At 37.5% G+C, this 17,409-nt stretch overlaps 1 protein-coding gene across 1 annotated transcript in view; it reads right to left on the bottom strand.

The window, feature by feature from the left end:
• The window catches only part of LOC306860038 (retinoic acid receptor gamma-A-like), a 53,980-nt gene extending 42,425 nt beyond the window's left edge, over positions 1-11,555 (bottom strand). Inside the window, exon 1 of the mRNA XM_079401562.1 lies at positions 11,339-11,555. The gene's annotated coding sequence lies outside the window, so the exon portion shown is untranslated. The remainder of the gene's footprint in view (positions 1-11,338) is intronic.
• Positions 11,556-17,409: the final 5,854 nt, after the last annotated feature.

Genomic DNA, 17,409 nt, shown 5'->3' with positions numbered 1-17,409 from the left:
GAGAAACAGAGGGAGGGAGAAAGAGAGCGCTCTTGTCTGCTCCGTTTTGAAAGGTGTCCAGACGTTTGTGGTGTTTCCAGGCTATTCCATATGATTTAAATCACCCAAACTCCACAAGAAAGAGCTTCTCTGTTTGTGCTGCCAGTCTCTCAGCCCTGCACGACTACAGTCGGCCTCTCACAGACCCGAGGCCCCAACGTGGGCTCCAGTGGAGAAGATGAGGAACTGGAAGAGAAGGAGTGAAAGGAAGAGGTGACAACTTTTTTGTCCGAATTGCTTTGCTTCCATTCGATTTCCCTCACAAACACAAAGGTTTATGTCAAAAATGAAACCAGAAACCTCACTAAATTCTCATTTATTAAGCAGTTTTGCTTTTAAAAAACATTCATCTTGTTTTAAGGATGTTTAGATATTTGCACTGGAAAACAAGGCTTTTTTTTGGCATCTCGCTGTGTGTTTCTCTTACGCACACTTTTCAATAAGACAAAACCTATCTTCCTCACTGCACTAGTGAATGCTGGGTTGTCCCTTTCCATTTTTTGTTCCTTCTCCCTTGAGTGATTTTTATGAGTGGGTGGTGCTGGCGGCTTGTTGTTTAAATGTGGTTTTTGAAAAATGAGCTGAGCCAAAGAATTCAGCGCTTTTTGGAAGTGCTGTGGTTTGTGAATCAGGGCAAAAAGCAAGGGAAAAATCGTGCTCATGAATTCGGCATAAACATAGACCGAGCCGAGAGAAAGAAAGAAAAAAGAAAAGGGGAGACAGATTCAGTGACAGAGTCCGGGCACTGGGGGGCACTACGAGGGCGGCACTCTGGCCAGGAAAGAAGCCTGGGCTTTCCAAAACACACATTCATACAGACTCTTTCTCACTGTCGCATAAAAACACTTGCACCTGAACACATAGTCTCTGAGAGAAATACTGAGCTCCCTTTCCACAACAGATGCACACAGCTCTACTGTAATCCACACAATGAAACCCTAAGAAACCTCTTTCCAAGTGCTACACACACATACCTCAAGGGTTTTTCTTGGCTGCTTTTACACTCTTAAAATACATTTTCAAACTATTATTAGTTTAATTTGACTAACAATGTCCAACAGTGGATATGCAGGCATCACAGGACTAAGTAAAAGTTTTTACTTTACATATCAAGTTACAGATTATGTTTAACAGCATTCTGTGATGGAAGTGATATTTTTAACATATTGAAATAAAATAAAAAGGCTGACTCAGTCTGTTGTCTTACTAAGGCAAAATTTTAAGTTAATATTTTATTTATCCTATAAATACACACAATTGAACAATATTTTCACACTTTTATAATTTGACAATTTGGCTTCTGTAATATTTGTTGTTTGATTTTAGTGTTTTCTTCACACATCACGCCTCATATTTCATCTCAAGCTCTTCACTGTCATGCACTAGTTCAGATGCACTGTTTTATTTATAGAATTGGTTTAAAAATTATGCAAAATGATGCCAAAACCAAAGAACTTCAATATTTCTTAATTGATTCCTTCACACATCATGTCCCATATTTCATATCAAGCTTTTCACTGACACTGCAACAAAGTTCACTATTTTTTTTATTATTATTAATTTTTACAAATTGTGCAAATGATGCTACAACTGAGGGACAGCCATATTTTTTTAATCGATAAAAATCACTTTCACACAAAAATAATTAAATTATTTATACTTATATGCTGGATTTATTTGTATTTTTTTGATGGATTATTTACATAAATGTATGTGATACATAATAAATAAATGATGCAAAAAATAAATGATGCAAACATGATTTAAAAGTTTCTAAGAGCATCATATAACAAAAAGTAAAAAAGTTGAAATCCAAAAAAAAACAAACCCCTGGTAAATAACAGTACCTGAAAAAACAGAATCTTTTGTAAGAATGTATTGCATAAACATTCATTAATACATGCTAAAACAAATATTTTCCCCCTCAGTGTGCCATTTTCTTTCCTGGCTCCAGTATACACATCTGCCCGACACACACAGACACGCACACACACACTCCCTCCAGCCTCTCTGGTTCTGTTTCTTTCAGCAGAGCCAGCTAATTACAGCCTACTGCAGCAGGCAGCTTCAAACCACCACTAATTTAGAGTTCCATTACAATAAACTCTTCCACATGTGCATCCAAGCTAGGCTGGCCACGTCTAAGGAAGGAGCTCTGCAGATAGGCACACGCCCATAGCCAGCCACAACAAGGCCTTGCCATCTCTCCCCCTCCTCCTTCGTCCTCTCTTTTTCTCCAGGTCTGGTTTTCATCTGCGACTGTGTGCCCTCGAACCCATCCCAGCCCAGATCACCCCCCCTCCCGCTCCAGCTCCAGCTCCGTCCGTGACCCCTCAGAACTGTTCCATATGTAACAGATATCATTTAGAGCTCACCATTCAAAACCACACATTGCCGAAGTCAACGTGTTTACTCTGGAGACTGAGGCAGCATAGGATAAATTCTTTGCAATTGAAGCAGAGTGCTCGCTCTCAGGCCAAATCTGCTACTTGCTGAACTGAAAGCGTTACTGTGAACTAAAATGATAGCATAATTATGTTTTCCATACATATCAGTCAAGGTTGGGAAATATTTTTTATATATCCACCGGGAATGTTACCAGACTTCGATTTCAATTGAAATGCTTAGTTTCTACTGTCACATGCAATGCATTAAATATAATCAGATATCATTATATGCTAAAAAAGTCAATTAAGATATAAGATAAGACAAAATAAGATAAAATTAGATCAGATAAATCTTTTAAATATTGTAATTTTTTTTATTTATATGTATGTAATATATTCATTTTTAAGTGTATTTAATTATTTTTATGCATTTTTAAATTTTTATTTCAGTTTTAAATGATTTATTTTTAAATGTATTTTGATGTAATTATTTAATTACATTTTATTTATTTTTTTATTTCAAAATAAGACAAGTATTGTATATTTTCTCAAATTAAGGTATTATTATTTAAGTTCGTGGATATAAATTTAAATATTTACTTATGATTTTAAATGTACGTATTGTATTATTTTCTATTATTTTTTAAATGTATTTTTCAAATTTATGTATGTATTTATTTATTTGTGTTTGTTTAAATATTTTATTTGCTTATAAATTTACTTTTAATTTGCATTAATAAAACTGTTAGATTAGAATACTGATCACATACAGCATACAATAAAATTGGTCTAAACAAGTGGTCTGCTGGAAATACAATTTCACTCTGGCTCTCACTATAATATTTTAGGGCTTGCGTTAACTCTAAGTCTTCTGAACTTTTGACTCTTACCAGTAGTAAGAACATCAAGAAACAAAATAAGGAGAACGTTGGGAATAAAATAAATGCAGAAGAAAAGAAACAAGACGAACTGCGGGAGAGAGACAGCGGAGAAAAACATCAAAATCACACCCAAAAAAGCTTTTACAGGGAGAGAAAAAGAAAGCAGAAAAATAGTGGAAAAGGAGGAAAAAAAAGGGAGCCGGGGAAAATCCAAAGCTCATGCAGCCATTTGAAAAGAGGGGAACTGATTGAAAAGGGATCTGTGTGTTCCTAGAATTTTCCTAAACACAATAATGAATTAATAAAACACTTGGCGCCTGCGTATTTTCATGAGTCACATCGGCAAAGAGTTTTACAGAGTATGTTCTGCTATTATGGCAGGCAGGCTGTGCAGAAAGTGAGCTCATTCTAGGGCCCTCGCCCTCTCTGGCATGGGCCCCCAGGGCGCACATACACACACATGTATAAATACATACACACATGTTCTCTCATTACTGCCATTCTCTGGCTGACCCTTACACACACGCTCATTCAAACTCCTCTAGCCCACTCTGGGCCGAGAGGGGGGCAACGGCGGGCACCCACCGCAGACCCGACTTTTGCAGGGATTATAAGAACAGGCTGGGACTTTCCAAAAGCCTGATTTCACCACCGTTTCTACATTGCTCCTCACAGAACAAACACATCATTAGCAGAGCATGCTGAGGCCTATTAGCCACAGAGAAAGAAAGAAAGATTGAGCGAGACGGAGAGAGAGAGAAAATGCTCCTGGCATGGTTGGGTGATGCGCTGTGTATCTCTGACAGAATCAGCTCTATGTGATTCATGGCTCCTCGGGGCTGGGCCGAGCCAGGCGGGTGATGTCTAAGCTCCTCTAAAGTACTGCAGTTTGCCACCGTGAAAAGGGTAAGCAGGTTGTGTTTAGAGGAAGAAAAAGTATCCATTTCAACTCAGGAGAGAATTGCCTCTCGCGGATCAAGCGTCCCTGCCACTGAAGGTATCGCGTTCTTGCTTGGAAAACAACAATTTGAGACCTACATTAATGGTCAGAAGTTTGGAATAATAATAATTTTTTTTTTTTTTTTTTTAAAGAAGTCTCTAATGCTCACCAAAGCTGCATTTATGTGATCAAAAACACAGTAAAAATATTAATATTGTGAAATATTATTACAATTTAAAATAACTATTTTCTATTTCAATATATATTAAAATGTAATTTATTCCTGGGATGCAAAGCTGCATTTTCAGCATCATTCCTCCAGTCATCAAGGTCACATGATCCTTCAGAAATCATTCTAATATGCTGATTTGCTGCTCCACAAAAATATTAAGCAGCACACCTGTTTTCATTGGTATTAATAAGAAATGTTTCTTGCGCACCAAATCAGCATATTACTCCAAAAGTTTGACCTACTGAGTAACTTTTGAGCCATCACAAAAATCATTTCTAACCGGTACACAGTATATAAAAAAAAAAAAAAAGTCATAGGAGGCATTAACCACCGGAGCCGATGGGGAGTTCTTTTTTTTCCTCCCTCTGCCTGGCTAAAACCGCAATCCATTCTTCCTCCAAAGCTGTGACGGATTTGGGATGGTACAGCGGTTTGGGTTCATTTCCTGTCTACACTCTGAATATTTCCACTCCTTCGTTCTAAGCTCACGGCGCTCTACTTTAAAAGCTACTTTAACTTTCCACATTAGCCTTCCTGCTGTCGATCAGCGCTAAGACGGATTGACACATCCGACCGTATACTCTTAAACACCCCCAGACAGGCAGAGGCACCATATAGCGGAGGCCACAAGAGCGGGGACTCAGAACAAACGCCTTGCGGACCAGGGCTCTGGAAACTTCTATGAGAGGTATCAAGCTCACTTAAAGAGCAAATATAAACTGTTCCACTCCTAAAAAGAGAGTAAAAACACAAAGGAAAAGGAGAGAAAGACACTTTCATCTAATCAGACCCATTGTAATGAAACCCAACCAATAGGTAGCTCAAAATTAAGGTTCCCAAAGAGGAATTTCGCCACAAAAGAACCATTAATGGTTCCCCAAAGAAACTTGTAGTGTAAAGAACATTTAAAAATCTAAAGAACCTTTTGTGGAATTAAAAGGTTCCATGGATGTTGAATGTTCAAAGCCAATACTTTTTATTTTTAAGAGTGTGGTACTACATAATGTCAGCAACACCAAGGTCATGGGTTCAATTCCCAGAGAATTTGCTAAACTGAATGCAGTGTAGAAGTTCTAAATGCTTCACAAAAACACCTCGCATTTCTAAGGCACACTATAATAGTTAAATATGCAACCAGAAAACACAAACTGGAGGTTTTTGCAACAGTGCCATTGAAGAAGCATTTTGTGTTCCTCAGAGAACCTTTTAGCAAACAGTTCTTGAAAGAACCATTTTTTTCTTAATGCAAAGAACATTATAATAATCTAAAGAACCTTTTGTGCATTAGAAAGGTTCCATGGATGTTAAACTTTTATAATCACTGCCAATAAAGGTCCTTTATTTTTAAAAGTGTCTGTTTATTGATTCCCAGATTCCTAAATTGAATGCACAGTAAAAGTTTTAAATGCTTCCCAAAACTCCTCACATTTCCCAGGCACACTATAGTTTGACCGCGCAAAAAATAAACCAGAAAACACTAACCACATCTGACCATAAAAAGAAGAGATCTGCTTGTAGTTTGCATATTTTCTGCTGAGAAATAAGTGTCACATCCTGCATAAAACATAAGCATATGTGTCCGAGGGATGTTTACAGCAAACTTCGATGGATAAAACTGCATGTCTACTTGTTATGCACAAGAGACATTGCAATAAGACACAGCACTGTGTGCTGTAACCTTGAATGAAATCTGTGTGGAATCAATTGAAGAAAGATGTTTGGAGACGAGACGCATTGTGTGGAAAGTCTGCAGCTGAGGAACCTCCAGGCGCTGTGGAGGTCACATGGTCATAAGGAGGGTCAGAACTGAGTGCTGAAGGTTCAAAGGCCAGACATCATTAACACGAACATACAAACACACAATAATGCAGAAAGATAACTTTTTAATGATTCATTTGTTGTTTCTATTTTTTCCCCTACTACATCCCCTATCCCAGCGTCACAGCAGGGGACAGTGGTTACAGTGCTGTCAAGTGGCATTAATAAACAATAATAAAATATAGCCTCACCGAATTGGTCCGCTACAAAATTAAACAAAGCGTATCGTCATCAGGCAGTCATTTCTGAGAAAGCCCTTCATAAACCTTTTTATTGTGGGAGATAAAACTGACACGTTCTAATTCCTCTGTCTTCTGACAGGGCAAATGCTAGCACAACATTAAGAGTGATAGATGATCATCTGCTTCGGAGTCACATATCCCATCAATTAAAACCAGTCTGACACTGAACCCTTTCCTGGCACCCAACTAACATTCTTCACACCCAATCACTGTATAGCACTGACAATGCCATAATATCTATCACAGCACTTGGGTATAACTTGCCCCTCAAGTAATAATTTAAAAGAGTGTATTATATACTCTCACAGACCCAGCTGTAAGGCTCAAGCACCCTGTCATTCACAATAACAATAATAAATGTGTGCTCTTACCTCATATTACACTGGATATCGCATGACATTGTCATTAACATTTTCTTCTAAACTAAAATCATCAATATTGTAAGTTAACAAAAGTGACTTTTTATCTATCTATCTATCTATCTATCTATCTATACACATACACACATTTTTTTAAAGAATTGTAGATAGATAGATAGACAGACAGATTAAATAAATGAATAAAATGTATATACACATTAATTATAATTATTGTTATTTTTTTTAATAATTCAAATATAAAATAATTCAAAATATTATATTAATAAATATTAATTTTAATACAAACATCAAGTCAACCGTTCAAAAAGCTTTTTAAAAAACTTTTACAAAATTAAAATAATCTGTTTTCACAAATTAAAGAGTTTTATATATTTTAATAATGAATGTTAAATAACTGTTTTCAAAAACCTTTTTAAATCATTAACAGTCACTTACTTTTTACTATATTATTTACACGGGTGGGTGTCACACTTGTTCTTGGATTCTTGATTTAGGATTCTAAATTCTCTTTTCTATAAATAAACAAATTTTGATAGGTTTATGACACATGGAAGAACGAGAGGGAACAATGGAAAGAGTGATGGGATAAACGGAGTGGATGAAAGACAGTTGTGACGGTTCTGTTCCGCAATGTGATATGGACAAGGTGAGCGCAGGCACATTGCAAGAACGGATAAACAACAAAAAAAAAGAGAAACTTGTTTATAGACCCATAAAACGTCTGAACGGAGAGAAAATGAACATGACCAATGAGCTTATTTATTGCAGTATTCCTCTGTGGGAAATGAGGTTAAATAATTGGTTAAGGATCAGAGCATTAACATGATCGTTGCTAGATTGTAGTTGTGGTTTATTACATAGCGTAATCAGACAAGAAATCAGATTTATAAAAACAAATGACATGGCCGCTGAGCTAAACTAGCCATTTCAGATGAACACAGTTTATTTAATCAGAGCTCATTACAGTAGCACTGGCACGGGGAGCATTCGCACTCATGAGTATAAACACAGACGCATTAATAAAAGCCCTGACACACACAGGAACTTTTAAAAGCAGATGTCGGACACTCTCTCCCTTTCACAGACACACAGGCTGACATATAAAGTTTTATATACACACGCAGTCAAAGGGATACATCCCTGCACACCTGCAAAAATATACAGGGGAAGCAGTGAGCTGATGGTTTCCTTCATAATTACAGAGTACAGAACAAAGTCCCCCCCACCTTCTCTGATCCCCCATAAACCACCTGTTCAGCCCCTCCCTGCCACTTACATTCTATTGCCCCCAAAAATTCCTGAGACAGTCATAGATAAACTTCTGGATTTATTACAAGCCAAAGAGCAGCCAGATGAACTGAAGACTGAAGGAAAAATTGGGATCTAGACAGATAGACAGTAGGGTGGTCTAAGCATGCATGTCTTCATGAAAACATCTCCTATGTTCAGTAACACACATAGGCCTAGTCCAAGCAACGAGTCAAACCTACTTAACATGCATGCAAAAACAAAGGGGAGTTTTACACTGAAAAAAATGAAGTAGGAACAGAAATAGCTAGTAAATCTCACAAAGAAATGGCAAGTCACAATGGATGCTTGATTTACGCCACTGAATAAAAATAAAATTAAATAAAAATTAAATAAAATAAAATTGTAAATAAAATAAAATTTTAAATAAAATAAAAATTAATTGTGACTTTTTTTCTTTTTTATCAGAACTGTGAGATTTAAACTCAGAATTGAGCGATTTTAAACTTGTGATCTAAGGACAAAAAGCTATAAACTTGTTATTATAAGAAGAATAGTCCAGATTGTAAGATATAAGCTCACAATGGTGAGAAAGAAAATCATAATTGTGATAAAAGACACAGTTTTTTTTTTTTTTTAATCTTTTTAAAAACAGATTTGTGTGATGTAAACTTGGAATTGTAAGAAAGTCAGAATTATGAGTTCACCTCACAAATATGACTTGTTTCTCTGAATTCTGAGTTTCTCTAAATTGCGAGAAAACAGTACAAGTTGTAAGAAACAATCTCAGAATTGTGAAAAAAAAAATTAAATAGTAAGATTATTATTTTTTTTATTATGTGGTGGAAACAGGCTTCCATAAGTAACACACTGAAATAAAAGTGAAATTTGTAAAAAGTGAAAGAGTGTACCTACAGTATCATAAAAACATTACTAAGAATAAACTATAAAAGATTCAGGAAGTGATGCTGTAAATCTAATACTGTGGTTAGAGTTGATATACAGTGAAGAAAAGACACATTTCCCTGTCACTCAAAAGGGAAAATACACTCAAGAATATAATGACAGCAGTTTACCCAAACACACAAACACTCCCGTATTCCATTACAGTTACTGTACCGCTGAGATCAGACTCCACAGTCCCGCTGGAGTCAGAGTGGGAGTTTTGGTTTTGGTGGAACGTGAATATCTGGTTTGACAATAGTTTGTTTTTCCTTGTCTCTGCTTCTTTTGTCTGAGTTCATGTAAACTCATGTTGCTGATCTGTGAGACATAAACAGCTGAAGACAGAAAAGGGCTGGCCCATTCCTTTCTCATTTCAAAAAAAAAAAAAAAAAGAGCCGTGCATACATTTGTTTGTGCATGTGCTGAGTAAGTCTGTTGTTTTTAATGTTGTAACGCGCTCAGACAGCACCCCTGCCCCAGATGTGTGTGTTTGGATGTGAACATTCTGTCACATGTTAAAAGAAGTCATCATAAATCACGACTGGCTCTGACACTATTAAACACTGCTGGCATAAACTTTCAAAAATCTTTTCAACTCGTGAAAATCTCACACACAACATGTTGAAAAGCAAAGGAAAGCAATTTTCTTTCAGATCACAGACTGATCCAAAGCACTGAGTCAGAAAGCACAAAGAACAGGTGCTACAGTCAATGCAATGGAGCTTCACTGTACTGAAGTTCAGCTAGGTAATACAAGAGAAAAATAACACAAAATCCATTGATATGTGCACTTTTATGCATTTTGTTACTTCTTACAATAGAACAAATGCAATACTCGTTCAAAGGAACTGCACTGTACAAAGCCAGTATGTAGATGTTACCTTAAAGGGATAGTACACTAACCCCCGGTTTCACAGACAAGATTTAAGACTAGTCCCAGACTAAAATGTAATTCTGAGCTGTTTCAATTGAAATAAACTTGCACCGACTGATCTTAAAACATATCAGTGGCTTTGTTTTGTCTTAAGATGGACACCAGTAATGTTTTTTTTATAAGGCATGTTAATAAAAATGACTTAAATGTCCTAATTGAACTATAGCCTAATCCTGGCTTAGTCTAAACCCTGTCTGTGAAACCAGGCCTCAAAGTCCACACATGCTATATTCCAAGTCTTCAGAAGCCATAAGATGGGTTTATGTGTCAAACAAACCCAAACTAACTGACAACGTTCTAGTGTCTGTACTACAGATTCAACCCGAGAACTGGAACAAATCATTCAGCTCAGTTTTGTGAATTGGATCAACCAATTTATTAAAAAGATCTAACTTGTTTACACATGACCACTTCTCTTATGCAGAGCTAGGGCAGATGTGAAAATTATGAGTAGATAAAAATTTACATTTTGATTGGTGCCTTGCATTACCACTAACATATGGCTCCAAAAGACACTGAATATAGTGCGTGAGTTGTATGAATCATACAGTGATTTTGCATCCATTTTGAGGTTTAATACCATTCATTGTATGGAGAACGCATTCTTAAAACGTTCTACTCTATTCCTTCAAAACCTTGACGCATCTCAACGTATCCAGATTTGTTACATTACATCATTTATTTAACTTTAAAAACCCGGTAATGTCGCTGCTACCACATTTTAGTTTTATTAATAGAACAATTTATACACTGCATGAGATGACTGTGAAAACACCTTTCCCTTAAGCTGTACAAAATACACACACTCATATTTACACACACACACACACACACACACACACACACAAGTAACTTAAAACTTGTAAGCCACGGGGCTGCGACATTAACACTTAAGGCTAAAAGGAAAACAATACCTGTCAAAGGGATTTTACATTTGTCAAGGGACAACTCACCAGGTAAAGGTAACCAATCATTTCTTGAAACACATCGCGGACACAGAAAACACTGGCACGCCAAGCATCAACGCCGCACGAAAATAAATCAAAACACAAGCACAGCGCACGCGCTACAATTAGACGAATTCAAGAGAGCCGAGTCGCGCGAGCCAAACGAACTAAAAAGTTGCGAGCAATACGATTCTTTCATCGCTATCTCGCTCCTCTGTTGTATCTACTCAAGTTTAGTTTAAATCACCGCGGCTTCTCCCTTGCTGTGTGTATCATAAGTGACAGACATAAGAGAGTAAACTAATAAAAACATCGTTTGGTCGGTTCTGTGAAAGTTAAACTCACCCACTGTGACTAAAATCCGCGAGGTGAAGACAAGAGAAGCGCGCCTCCGTTCATCAGAGTCCCTTTCACACTACACGGTCGTTTCTTTCTCTCTTCCTCCTTTTCTCTGTCTCTCACTCTCTTTCCCTCCCTCCTCTTCTTTTCGTCTCTCTTAGAAATAATTATGCGCTCTGATTCATGAACCCTGTCTGGTCACGTGACTCCACCCTTCAAATATACAGCACATTTTTCACAAGCCGCAAAATGCCTAGAGGGAAGAAACAGAGGCAAGCTTAAATTTCTGTTTTTAATTCTCTGCCTCTCTTTCTTTCTTCTCACTCCTTGAACTCTGTGTATTCACAAGTGACATGCACTGAGTAGCACATGATTAAGGAATGCCAATGAGGAACTCATAGTTAAAATGCTGGATACAGTTTCTTTTCGAGACGACTTCAAAATTGGTCTTACTTAACTGATACATGTTCCTGGTCTTACTGTGAACCATTCATTGGTGCATGTTATTACAGTTGGGGGGGGGGGGGGGGGGGGGAGGCAGTAATGTGCTTCAAACAGCGTGAAAGTGTGAAAACCCTAAACCATGCTATTCATGCAATGTGAAAACTTGCATGAACAGTATAGCTAAATATGAAACCGGAAAACATGTAAAATGATGCTGGATTAACAAGTTGAGAAGCATAAAACAAACAAATAACATCTACGATGAATCATTTCAGGGTTGTCATCAATAGTAATGATTTATTTGCTACAAAAGTCCACAAGAAAATGGCATCTTTTTGATGATGGGAGACTGTAAATATGGGAAGTTCCAAACTTCATGGTGCTGAGGGTGTGTCCGGCTATATGCCGCTCTTTATGTGTTTTATATCAGTACAGTGTGCAGTTTGTGTTTGTAAGAAACAGTTCTGTGCTGGCTTGTTTGTGGTTCTGGGCGTTTGCCTGGGTTCTTCCTAAAACTGCCATTCTGTACTGGCTTTGGTTAACAGAAACCCCCAAAAACCTCACTGTGAAGACACACCTTAACTGGCTCCTTTTCGACGGTGCCATCTCAAGCTGCAGGGAGGTGGCATATCAGGTTCAGTCTTGGGTTTACGGTAATTCGTGCAAATAAATCAAATGGAACACTTGTTTTTATTTGAAAGTTATTTTACAAATGATCATATTTTGATGCTTTGAAAGGCTATTGGGCATGAAACAACTTCGGTGTGTACTAAGGTTCCGTTTAGTTTGTACTGCACTAAATAACTTAAAAACATTTTCAGCATTCAGATTTTTTGCTAAGATGAATCCGTTTACCAAACTGAGCTCAGCTAAAGTGTAGCAGTATAGGACACTTTAGCAGGTCTGGCATTGGGTCTCTATAGGCTACACAAGTCAACAGGAAGCGGTTTGCTTTGCCACACAAACCTGCCCTACACAGCTTTATCTACATATCATTCTGTAAACATATTAACTATCTGTCAAAAGAAGGTAACTACTAATTTAGAATGTGATCACTAAGTATATGAGGATATTTAAATATATTTTTTTTAATTTTGAGATTCAATGCTTTAGGAGTCTCCCTATCAAATCATTTCAAAATACTTAGTATCTTACATTTTCATTGGAACAGTAGTTGACCAAGTTTCAAACAATATTACAGTATGTGCTGTCATTCTCCATGTGTGTCTGAGCGAGTATGTGTCAGTAGCAGAAGAGAGGTCAGAGGTTAGCAGTGTTTGTGTTTCATTGTCAGTGAAGTGTGCTGGAGGTTGAGATTTATGATCTCTGTGCTGGGAGACTGCAGAGTGGAGGATAATGAAGATAAATCAGACTGCTATCTCTCTCTCACTTCCTCTCGTTCTCCCACACTACCTGTGTACCTCCCTGTCTGTCACTTTCTGACTTTGTCTTTCAGTCTTCCACAATACATTTCACCTTCACCTGCTTCTCTCTCCCTATTTCCTGTTATTCTGCTTTTATACGGAATTCTTGCCCACTTAGTAGTCTTTATGGGCACTGATGGCTCCATGAAGAACCTTTCACATCCATGGAAACTTTCCTCTTCACAAAAGGTTCTTTATAGTGGAAAAAGGATCTTTAGAACCATTCCAAAAAATGGTTCTTTTAAGAATTGCTCACTGAAAGGTTCTTTGTGAAAACCAAAATATTTATTTCAGTGGCATCACTGCAGTTTTGGAACCTTTTTTTAAGGAATGTATGTTAAATGTGTAGTAGATTTCTGTATAGATTCTGTATAGATTTTTTACAGATGAAAAATATTAATATTTTGAATTATTTGTTGTATTGTGTTATGTATAGGGTTAAAGGAAATGTCTGTAAACGTTTTTATTAGTGATTTAGTTATTAGTATCTGAATATGGAATTGGTATTAAGATAATTACTCTTTCTTCAAATATGCATGAGTTCAACTAATGAGTAAGTTGGCATAACATATTAAGTGAACTATATATGACCCTGGACCTCAAAACCAGTCATAAGGGTTAATTTTTTTGAAATTGAGATTTATACATAATCTGAAAGCTGAATAAATATAGGACAATATTTGGCTGAAATACAACTATTTGAAAATGTGGAATCTGAGGGTGCAAAAAATATCTAAATATTGAGAAAATGGCCTTTAAAGTTGTCCAAATTAAGTTTTTAGCAATGCATATTACTAATCAAAAATTTTGTTTTGATATATTTACGGTAGGAAATTTACAAAATATCTTCATGGAACATCATTTTTACTTAAAATTCTAATTATTTTTGGCATAAAAGTAAAATCAATAATTGTGACCAGTGTATTTTTGGCCATTGCTACAAATACTCTTGCAAACAGGCACTTTGCTGTCCCATGAAGTCATGGTATTGAGGAGCCATCATATTCAAAGTAAAAAAAAAAAGATTTGTGTGGCTCTTTTGAAGTTGTTAAACTTGTTCCTTAGAGATAAACTGTAGTATTTTTTAAACACCTTCTGCAAATTAATAAATTGCTGTGGTTGTTGTTAACACGTCACATGTCAAAAACACTTGGCTCGATGCAAACAGGGCAGATGCATTAATCAACAATCAATTAGTAAATTTATTACACTCTGTAAAAAACAAAAAATTGGTATCGAAACAATTTTCACTTCCAATTCTAATTCCAATACTGTGTTTATTTTCAGCTTCAATAAAAATATTTTTTCACAGTGCATTTGAACACTGGCTCTCTGTCATTTGCTCCATTTCTCCCCCCTTTTTCTCCCCTAATGGTTTGCATTTGTCACTTTTTGCTATGACATCATAACTCATCTTAAAGGCCTCTGACATCATTATTTTATCCTTCCTCCATTCTTTTTCATCGTGACCTTATTTTCCCCCGTGTTAATTGTCAGGACTGCAAATAAATAAACGAATAACATTTCCACTAAGACGTATAATTTATTTGTGCCAAGGACTAGTGGGCCTGGATGGAAAAGAGAAGGGGAAGAAAACGAAAAAGGGAGGGGAGAGAGAGACACACACAGAAAGAGAGAGGCTTGTGGCCACGGCAGGTTTTAATCAGGAACAAGATGCCTGTAATGAGATCACTATTTCCTTGCATGCAGATTGATGTCATGTGAAGTTTTGTGCTGCAATGAGACATGCGGAGAGAGAGCGCGAGGTGGGCATGTGCGTGCGCGCGCGCGAACAAGCACAACGTAGATTTACTCAAAGCACGCACACGTAAATACACGAACACACGCACACGAAAGGCATCCGTTTTCAGTTTCAAAGTCAAACGCACGGCTCTGGCAATAAAAGGCCTCATTCATTCCGCCTGGCAAAATGTACACATTTAGACTCCAACTGACATGAAGAAATAACATACACGGGGAAAAACAACACAGCAAGCTTTTGGAAAAAGCTACAAGGGGGAAAATACGTTTTGCATTAAAGTTAATGTAAATGTATAAGCCACATGTCATATTTAATCTGTGGTTGCATATGCGCGCATGCTTGTACTTATTTTTGTATGTTTGTGTGCGCGAGTCAAGGGAGCGAGCGCGCTTCGGCGGTCCAAACACAGTTGTCGGAAAAAAACCTTAACGGAGTGCCAATAAGCGCATGCAAATGAGCGCGCGGTCTACCCTCAAACATATGTGTCCAATCAAAGGTGAATGGCCCTCCTGTCTATACTTTCCTCACAATCAGCCATGATGTCACCATGAACCCTCTCTGAACCGACCTCTGTCAAAAAACATTTCGCTCTCTCCCTCTCCTTCGCTTCTCATTTTCCACCTTTCCCTATTGCACTCACCAGGCTGTCTCCCTCCAGTCCGAATTCTTTTGGTGAAACCACATTTTTTCTTTCTTCTTTTCATTCGCTTCTTTCCCTTCATGCCCCCCCTCCAACTTTCTCTCTCTCTCTCTCCCTTTCGTTTTCGGATCCAGGCGCATTCTGTCCCTGGCTCTCTCACTCTAATTGAATCAGCACAAGTGAAGCCCACTGCCAAAAGTACCAGGATGTTCTGATTAAGACTGACTTTGTTTAAAAGGTGGCCTTTTCAATACCGTTCGTGGCACTTGGGAAAGAAAGCAAGGGCGGAAAAATATAGTATGGCTAAAAAACAGATAGAAGTCGGGGAGGGAAGTCGCTAAAAGACTGGGAGAGAGAACGCGGAGAAAGAGAGGAAGGAGAGAGGGGCTGGAGGGGGCAGCGGGAGAAGCTGCCTGATCCACATATGGAAGCAATTCTGTAATTGCGGCAAATCTTTGTGCTCGAGAGGAAAGGTTCCCTTCTCAATGCCTTCTCCTTAGCAAATAAAACTGCCATTGTACAGTGGGAAAAAAAGACTTTGAAACGATGTTCACTCAGAAATTGCTAGTAAATTTGACAAATAATTAGCCTGCAATGAAATGCCAAGCAACTGACTGAATTAAAGCAATAGTTTGACATTTAACATTTGACATTGTTAAAAATGTTACATTACATCACTTGCTCATCAATGGATCCTTTGCAGTGAATGGGTGCCGTCATGAGAGTCCAATCTGCTGATAAAAACATCACAATAATCTACAAGTAATCCACGTCTTGTGAAATGTTTTTGTTGCATGTTTTTAAAATGTTGCATGTTTTTAAAAATCAAATCCATCATTAAGACGCTTTAACTAAGAATCATCAAGATCATAATCCTTCATTATTCTTCCCCCCGTAAAAAAAAGTCAATCCTGTTGCCCTCACATCAAATCCACCAAGATATTTGTTTAAAACGGTTTTGGCTTGTAAACAGTGCTTGATCTGCGCATATTTCTTTCCTGATGCAGTGAGGTGACTTTTTCAATGGAGAAAGCAATAGGACTCATATCTTAGTCAGAAGCAACAGTTTGAAGTCAAAAAAGTCTTAATGATGGATTTGTTTCTCTTAACGTGCAACTTTTCTCTTCACAAGATGTTAACTGATGGACTGTCAGGAGTCATGTGGATTACTTGTGGATTATTGGAGTGTTTTTATCAGGTTTTAGGACTCTCATTCTGACGGCACCCACTGGTCCACTGGTGAGCAAGTGATGTAATGCAAAATTTCCCCAAATGTGTTCCGATAAAAAAAAAAAAAAAAAAAAAACTTGCATGGCCTGAGGGTTTCTGAAATGTTAAGCAAATTTTCATTTCTGGATGAATTATTCCTTTAAACATTACATTTTGAAGTAAAATACATACAACAAAAGACTATTTTAAAAGTTGCATCTAAACTTTCCACTATATATCCTCTTCGCCATACTAGTGCCCTTTCCCTAACAAGGAGCTTGGTATAAACTTGTTAAATTGTTCATCAGCCTCAGAGAATCTGGCATGACTTCACAAGGAGCAATCTTTCAATAAAAGAGCGAAAGAGTTTGAGCAGGTAAGTGTTGGTGGGCAGGAGAGAGCAACAGAAAGATGACAGACACTGATGGCTGTCTGCCTAGCCCGAGGCACAAGGTGTTTCTACTATGTGCGTGTTGGCAGCAGCCCTTGTTCAGTTCCCAAACACTGCCGCTCTCCCTCTGTAATTATCGGCATGCCCTGCCATAACATGTTTCTCGGTGCGCGAGTTGCCCACAGTTATGGGTTCATAGCTGTGGAA

This window comes from Barbus barbus (genome assembly GCF_936440315.1).
Source record: "Barbus barbus genome assembly, chromosome: 40".
Taxonomy (NCBI): domain Eukaryota; kingdom Metazoa; phylum Chordata; class Actinopteri; order Cypriniformes; family Cyprinidae; genus Barbus; species Barbus barbus.
This window is presented reverse-complemented; position numbering and strand designations above follow the sequence as displayed.